This window comes from Macrobrachium nipponense, chromosome 22 (genome assembly GCF_015104395.2).
Source record: "Macrobrachium nipponense isolate FS-2020 chromosome 22, ASM1510439v2, whole genome shotgun sequence".
Lineage (NCBI taxonomy): Eukaryota > Metazoa > Arthropoda > Malacostraca > Decapoda > Palaemonidae > Macrobrachium > Macrobrachium nipponense.
This window is the reverse complement of record NC_087213.1, coordinates 59,303,046-59,310,545: the sequence shown is the minus strand read 5'-3', so window position 1 is coordinate 59,310,545 and position 7,500 is coordinate 59,303,046. Positions and strand designations below refer to the sequence as shown.

Below are 7,500 nucleotides of genomic sequence, written 5' to 3'. Positions count from 1 at the left end.
TCAGTTTATGTTTTTCCATTTTTTTTTTATTTTTTCATTTTGTTATTTTTCATTTTTTCAGGCTTTCCAACTTCTCAATTTCTTTAGGTTTTTCCTCTTTTCCTTTTTTTCTCATTTTTAGGATTTCCCTCTTTTCATCTCTTGTAGGTTTTACATTTGTTTATATATTTTTTAGGATTTGCTCGTAATTTGTACTTTAGGTATTTCCTCTTATTTTTCCCTCTTTTATTTTTTGGTTTCCCATTTTTTCCTGATTTTGGCTTTCTCTCTTTTCTTCATTTTTTAAAGGTGGCGTTTTTTCCATCTTTAGCTTTTCCCTCTCTCCGTTTTATATTTTTTATATTTTTAGTTTTTTCTCTCCTTTTGTTTTTGTTTGTGTGTTTGATTGTTTTTGTTTTTCCGGCGTGAAAACGATCGGTCAGCTGAGCTGATTTGTTGCTGCTGTTGAATTTGGCTTATTGGAAATATATATATCGGCCGTCGCGGCTTGCCAAACAATTAAGCTGTCAATAGTCCGACTGTTATATTCCTCCGGACTCAAAATATATAGAGGAGAATATATATAATATATATACCTAACCTATATAAATAAAGTGATATATATATATATATATACGTACATATATTATACATATATATATCTATATATATGTATATATATATATGTTATATATATACATACATATATACATATATACATATATATCCATAATATATATATCTATATATATATATATATATATATATATTATATATATTCTCATTAATATATTTTGAGTCCGGAGTAATAATGTAAAAGTCGAAACTATTGACAATTTAATTGTTTGGCAAGCCGCGACGGCCGATATATATATTTCCAATAAGCCAAATTCAGCAAAAGCAACAGCAGAGCAACAAATCAGACCAGCTGACCGCTCGTTTTCAAGCCCACACCCCCTTCCCCTTCCCCCCCCAAAAAAAAATGAAAAGAAGGAAAGCTTAGAATCGTTGAAACATGAAAATCGACCGTATGAAAATACGGACTGAGGATGAAAAGACATGGGAGGGACGGGACTAGCACAGTGATTGGAAAAATTTGCGATTAATTTTTTTTATTTTATTTTGAAGGTGGTTGTGGGGTTGGTCTGGTGATTTTTTTTTTTTTTTTTTTTTTTTTGTTTTTTTTTTTTTTTTTATCGAATCGAAATTTTATTTCATATCACAGATTTCGTTTCAGAGAGGAAATATGTCAAATTCAGTACTGGCCGAATGATTCTGTGGGTAAAAGGATTGCGTAAGAGATTAAGTAATAATAATAATAATAATAATAATAATTTTATATTCAGCGTTATTATTATTATTAAAGTATCCTGGCTCTCAACCTAAGTATTTTTATTATTATTATTATTATTATTATTATTATTATTATTATTATTATTATTATTATTATTATTGGTGATAGCTGCATCAGCTGGAATCAATTTCCTTCAATACTACATGCTTGAAAGAGGGTCTACTAATTATATTATTATTATTATATAAGGTTTTCATTTAATAAAATCCGCAAGACTAATATACAAATTATTTTATCACGGATGAACACAAAACAATTTATATCTCCTACAACGAAAGGAATACTTTATCGATATTTATAAAGAAAAATTTATTACATATCAGTACAGAAACACTTAAGAGATTAGTCGGGTCTATGTCAAAGTGTTATTAGGTTAAAAAAAATTAACTCTTTGTCTTTTCAAGGTTGGATTTGTATTCCTTTTTATTTTATGCCTGTTTAAGCGTCTCTCTACCTCCGGATTTTGAAAGTCGACGCGGGAGATGTATTATATTGGAATCGCGCGCTGGAAAAGGTTGTATTTTAAACAGTTTCAAAGCTAATTAAATTCATAGTTTTCCGAAATATTTAACTCTGTTGCCAGAAAATACAAGTTTTGAGCACAACGGCTTACATTTTCAGATGAACCTTTTCAAAGAGAGAGATTAAACTGCGTGTTCCCTTTGACCCACCTCCCAAAAATGAGTCTCAGTTTGCGTTTGATGTTATGAATAACAATTATGAGGCCATTCGTTTACTTATTTTTACATGCGGCGAGCTTTTGCTTTGGTCAGAGAAAAAACTAATGACGTTATTTTTCTGTATCTAATATGAATTTTGTGAAATTTTTCTGATTATTTCCTGCACAAGGAAGAGTAGATTTCTTTATTTTTCTGTATCTAATTTGATTTTTTGTGACATTTTTGTTATTATTTACTGCACAAGAAAAAGTAAATTTCTTTGAGTTTGTTTAAAGATTTCCTTGAATTTGACACGAGGATGGAACTGTCCGCGTTTTAATTTGTACCTGGGAACTCTCAATAGTCACTATATCATATTCATATCTAAACCAGAGTTCAGTTGTGTGTGTGTGTGAGTGTGTGTGTGTGTGTAAATAATTACATGATTTTAAATGGTGCATGAGACATGTCTAGAAAAATAAATAAATAAAAGGTTTATCAATCGCCATTTCATTATAAGAGGATTATAAGGAGATGAATTTCTTCTCAGTCAGGTTGGCATCCGGCAAGCTATACGTGTTTGTGTGACTACGCGCGCGCGCGCGCTTGGCAATGTGCATGTTTATTTTCTTTTCTATGCATTTAGTATGTGTACAGGTCTTCTTTGAGGAAAGGAGTTATAGAGAATAAATTTTCGTAATTCACTAAGCCACTTACACAATTAAAAGAGGCGATTTTCCTCTATATGAAAGTTGATGGGTAAGGCGTTACCTGGCCGTTATTGTTATAATAATAATCATCGCATGTAGAGCCATGCAATGTACAGGGCCTCTGAAATTTCACCCATAGCCACGCTGTGGCGCCACAGTGTGGTGTCGGTGTGTGCCGGGGATATGTGGCTTCCCATAGGTTTCCATTGTTTATAGGATACATCAAGCACACGAGCGTCTGTGGCAAGCGACTTTGGCGAGCTGGCTTCAATCCCCCCCACAGTTTAATACAAACAATGGAAAGCAATGGGATGCCACATCCCCGCCACACACCCACACCGCTCTGTGGCGCCACAGAGTATGGTCGGTGTGTGGCGGGGATATGTAGCTTCCCATAGGTATCCATAGTTTATAAGTTATGTCAAGCACACGAGCGTCTGTGGCAAGCGACTGTGGTGACTTAGCTCCAATCCCCGCCACAGCTTATAAACAAGGGGCAGCTATGTGAAGCCGCATCCCCGCCACATACCGACGCCACAGAGTTGCTCGTGTACTCCAGGGTCTGATGTCTTAAATGTACTTTTCCTTCACAAATCTTCATATATCTGTGGCCAAATGTTTCGTTGTTCTCGTCCAAGAGGTCCTGGTTCTGACAACTCGACTGGCGCTTGCAGGAATAGAGCTGATACGGTCACATGCTGTTTCCGACGGGTTGATAACAATCTTGTTATTGATGGGGTGAATGTAGGATGATGCATATGTAATATGTAAGCCATCATCAATCCTTCAGTCTACGCTTCCCTCGGGGAAGTCATGAAATTTTGTGAATGGAAAATGTCGAAGAACGTTGCTTTGAATACATAATAATAATAATAATAATAATAATAATAATAATAATAATAATAATAATAATAATAACAATAATAATAATAATAATAATAATAATAATTGGCAAAGGGTATTTTCAAAACATCAAGAACGGCTCGTAGATGGTTTACTCGCTGCTACAAAGAAAGTCATACTACAGACTGAGAAACTGCAATATAGACTTAACGGCTTCCAGACGGCCGTTCTGTTAATAATAATAATTAATAATAATAATAATAATAATAATAATAATAATAATAAATGTTGAATTGCAGTTCTAGTGATCTTGGGGAATCACTGTATAAAATCAATTACATTTTATTTTTGCGGTTATTTATAATTGGTAGTGTATTAGACTACCTTAGATTTTGATATAAGATTTGTCGGCCTATTTTAGGAGGTGAAGATAATGGCGGTGTTGACGTGCAAGAGAAAATGAATGTTCGTACATTGCATTAAAATGTTCCAATTCAGGACGTTTAAATCCCCATCCCGCCCCCCCCAAAAAAAAATCCTTCCATATTAAAAACTTGTAAATTAGAATATATTGCTATATATATCTATAACAAATACGGTTTATGTTATATATACTAAATAAACGTGTCTTTAATTATCGTGGCTGAATAGTTAAATGAAAAACTTTTATTCCGGTCTGTGGTCCATTACTTCTGCAAAGTTCTTGAAGTAAAGTTTTTCATTAATTTTATCGCTATTTTCCTTTTTGAAAAAAGAAATGAAAGGAAAAAATCGCTCTCTCTCTCTCTCTCTCTCTCTCTCTCTCTCTCTCTCTCTCTCTCCATTTATACGCATACTCCATTACATACTGAATTTGTTCATGGCTACTATCTGTTATTCTCCTCCCCCCCATCCACCCCCGCTCTCTCTCTCTCTCCTCTCTCTCTCTCCTCTCGTCTCTCTCTCTCTCTCTCTCTCAACCCGTGTACGCGCATACCCATTTACATACTGAATTAGCTCTGGGTTACGTTGTTCCGTGCCACTTTACCCCCTTCTCTCTCTCTCTCTCTCTCTCTCTCTCTCTCTCTCTCTCTCTCTCTGTACGAACGCTGATTGAATGGGATGTCTCGAGAGAACGTTGTCAGTGTAAACAATGGTAGCGTCGTAAGGGCAAGGGTGGTGAATGGCTTTTACGCCAATTACGTCATTAGCGAAGGTAACGAAGGTAATTGGCAGGACTCAACCCCTAAAATAATGGGAGTGCCAATAATACGCGAAAGGGGTTGCGCATACAGGCTCCAGATTGGGGATTGAAGGCCAAACGCCTGCTGATGGCGCTCTCTCTCTCTCTCTCTCTCTCTCTCTCTCTCTGTTGATTTCTTCTTAATTTCTCCTTCACATTCGCCTATCTCTCTCTATCCTTTCCCTCTTCCACTTCCTTCACGTGGATTCTCTCTCTCTCTCTCTCTCTCTCTCTCTCTCTCTCTTCCACTTCCTTCATCCTTTCCTCTGACTGGATTGCTGGGCAGTCAGCCACGTGTGGATTCTCTCTCTCTCTCTTCTTCTCTCTTCTCTTCTCCTCCTCTTCTCTCCTCCTCGTCTCTCTCTCTCTCTCTCTCTTCCTTACTACTTCTTGTCCCAAAACCCTTCCCTCAAACTGAGAGTTGATGGACAGTGTGTCGGATGAACAGTTGCCTTTTTCTCTGTGTGTCTATTCTTATACAATCCTTTTCTTTTCCCTCCCTTCCCATTCAATCCCTAACTCCCTGTTCCCTTCCCCCCCTCCCATTCAATCCCTAAGTCCCTGTTCCCTCCCCCCTGGCCACCTCTTCTCCCTCGCCTAACCCCCACCCCACCACAGTCCCATTCCACTATGGAATTGCCGAATCGTGAAAGTGTGTTGTTCGCTGCACCTTGATTGAGAGGAAAAGGGATTTGTCATTGTGTGTTCAGATCCCACTCTCCCCCCTCCCGCCCCCGCTGGAGGATTCCTCCGCTTTCCCTTCCCGTCAGGCGGCCTTCCCCAGGAGCACTCCATGTCCCCCTCTTTGTTCTCCTGCGTGGGAGGGGAGCGGGAAGGGCTGGTTTGGAGCCCCCTTTTGTGGTGATTTATAGATTCTCCTTTGTTTTCTTCCGCGTCTTTTCTCTTCCGGGATTTACTGTTGGTTTTGGGTAGCGGTGTTTTCGTATGAATTCTTATTTTGCTTCTATTTTTTTTTTTTTTTTATTTATCGTCCGCGAACTTTATCTCTTTTGAAACCCGGAGCATGATTTAGCACTGGATGTATTTATCTGGGTCATATCTCTGGGTCATATATATCGCGGTCCGTCCCTACATTGTCGGGGTTGCGTTCAATTTTTCAATGGCATGGTCTGGCTTCTTTTCCTACTGATTCGTGTGAAATACGACGTATTTATTCAAGCATCGAAATGTCCCTTTCCCTTGAGCAATAATGTCTGGACGCTTTGTTTTGCGCCTTGATTTTCTCCTTTTAAAGTTTAGAGACTTAGAAAAGAGTAGTTAACTGGTTTTAGGAAGTGGCTAAATTTTTTTTAAAATTCAGCAACTTCCTTCGAAAATATTGTATCTGGTCATAGGAAATGGTTAGAAAATTTTTTATCTGGTTAAAGGAAATGGTTAGAAAAAATTGTATCAGGTTATAGGAAATGGTTAGAAAAAATTGTATCAGGCTATAGGAAATGGTTAGAAAAAATTATATCAGGTTATAGGAAATGGTTAGAAAAAATTGTATCAGGCTGTAGGAAATGGTTAGAAAAAATTGTATCTGGTTATATGAAATGGTTAGAAAAAATTGTATCAGGTTATAGGAAATGGTTAGAATAAATTGTATCTGGTTATAATAAATGGTTAGAAAAAATTGTATCTGGTTATAGGAAATGGTTAGAAAAAATTATATCTGGTTATAGGAAATGGTTAGAAAAAATTGTATCTGGTTATAGGAAATGGTTAGAAAAAAATTGTTACAAAAAAGGTTGATAGGAAATGGTTAGAAAAAATTGTATCAAAAAAAGGCTATTAGGAAATGGTTAGAAAAAATTATTATCAGGTACAGAAATGGTTAGAAAAAATTGTACAGGTTATAGGAAAGGTTAGAAAAAAATTGTAATCAGGTTGTAGAAATGGTTAGAAAAAATTGGTTCAGGTTATGGGAAGTTAGAAAAAATGGTACTCAGGTTATAGGAAATGGTTAGAAAAAACTTGTATCAGGTATCGTGTACACAACATTGTTAGAAAAAAATTGTATCAGGTTAAATAGGAAATGGTTAGAAAATTGTAAAAATCAGGTTACAGGAACCTGGTTAGAACAAATGGTATAGGTATTAGGAAATGGTTAGAAAAAATTGTATCAGGTTATAGGAAATGGTTAGAAAAAATTGTATCTGGTTATAGGAAATGATTAGAAAAAACTATGTGGTTATAGGAAATGGTTAGAAAAAATTGTATCAGGTTATAGGAAATGGTTAGAAAAAATTGTATCAGGTTATAGGAAATGGTTAGAAAAAATTGTATCAGGTTATAGGAAATGGTTAGAAACAATTGTATCTGTTACAGGAAATGGTTAGAATAAATTGTATCTGGTTATAATAAATGGTTAGAAAAATTGTATCTGGTTATAGGAAATGGTTAGACAAAAATTGTATCTGGTTATAAAAAATGATTCAAAAAAAATCTAATGAGGTTAGAGGGCTGCAAATTGGTATGTTGATCATCCACCCTCCAGTCATCACATAACAAATTGCAGCCCTCTAGCCTCAGTTGACTCTATTTTAGTCAAGGTTAAATTTAGCTATAATCTTGCTTCCGGCAACGATATACGTAGGATAGGCCACCATAGGGCCGTGGTTAAGGTTTCATCGGCCGTAGCTCATACCGTGACCACGGAAAGATAGTGAATTCGGAGTATGGCGCTGAAGAGCAGGTTACCTGATGTTAAAGATAATGCATGCTCTTTTT

The 7,500-nt window shown here is 36.1% G+C and overlaps 1 protein-coding gene across 9 annotated transcripts in view; it reads left to right on the top strand.

Annotated features, from left to right (window-relative positions):
- Positions 1–7,500, top strand: part of LOC135198703 (uncharacterized) — a 990,834-nt gene that overhangs the window by 432,898 nt on the left and 550,436 nt on the right. The gene's annotated exons all lie outside the window — the stretch shown is intronic.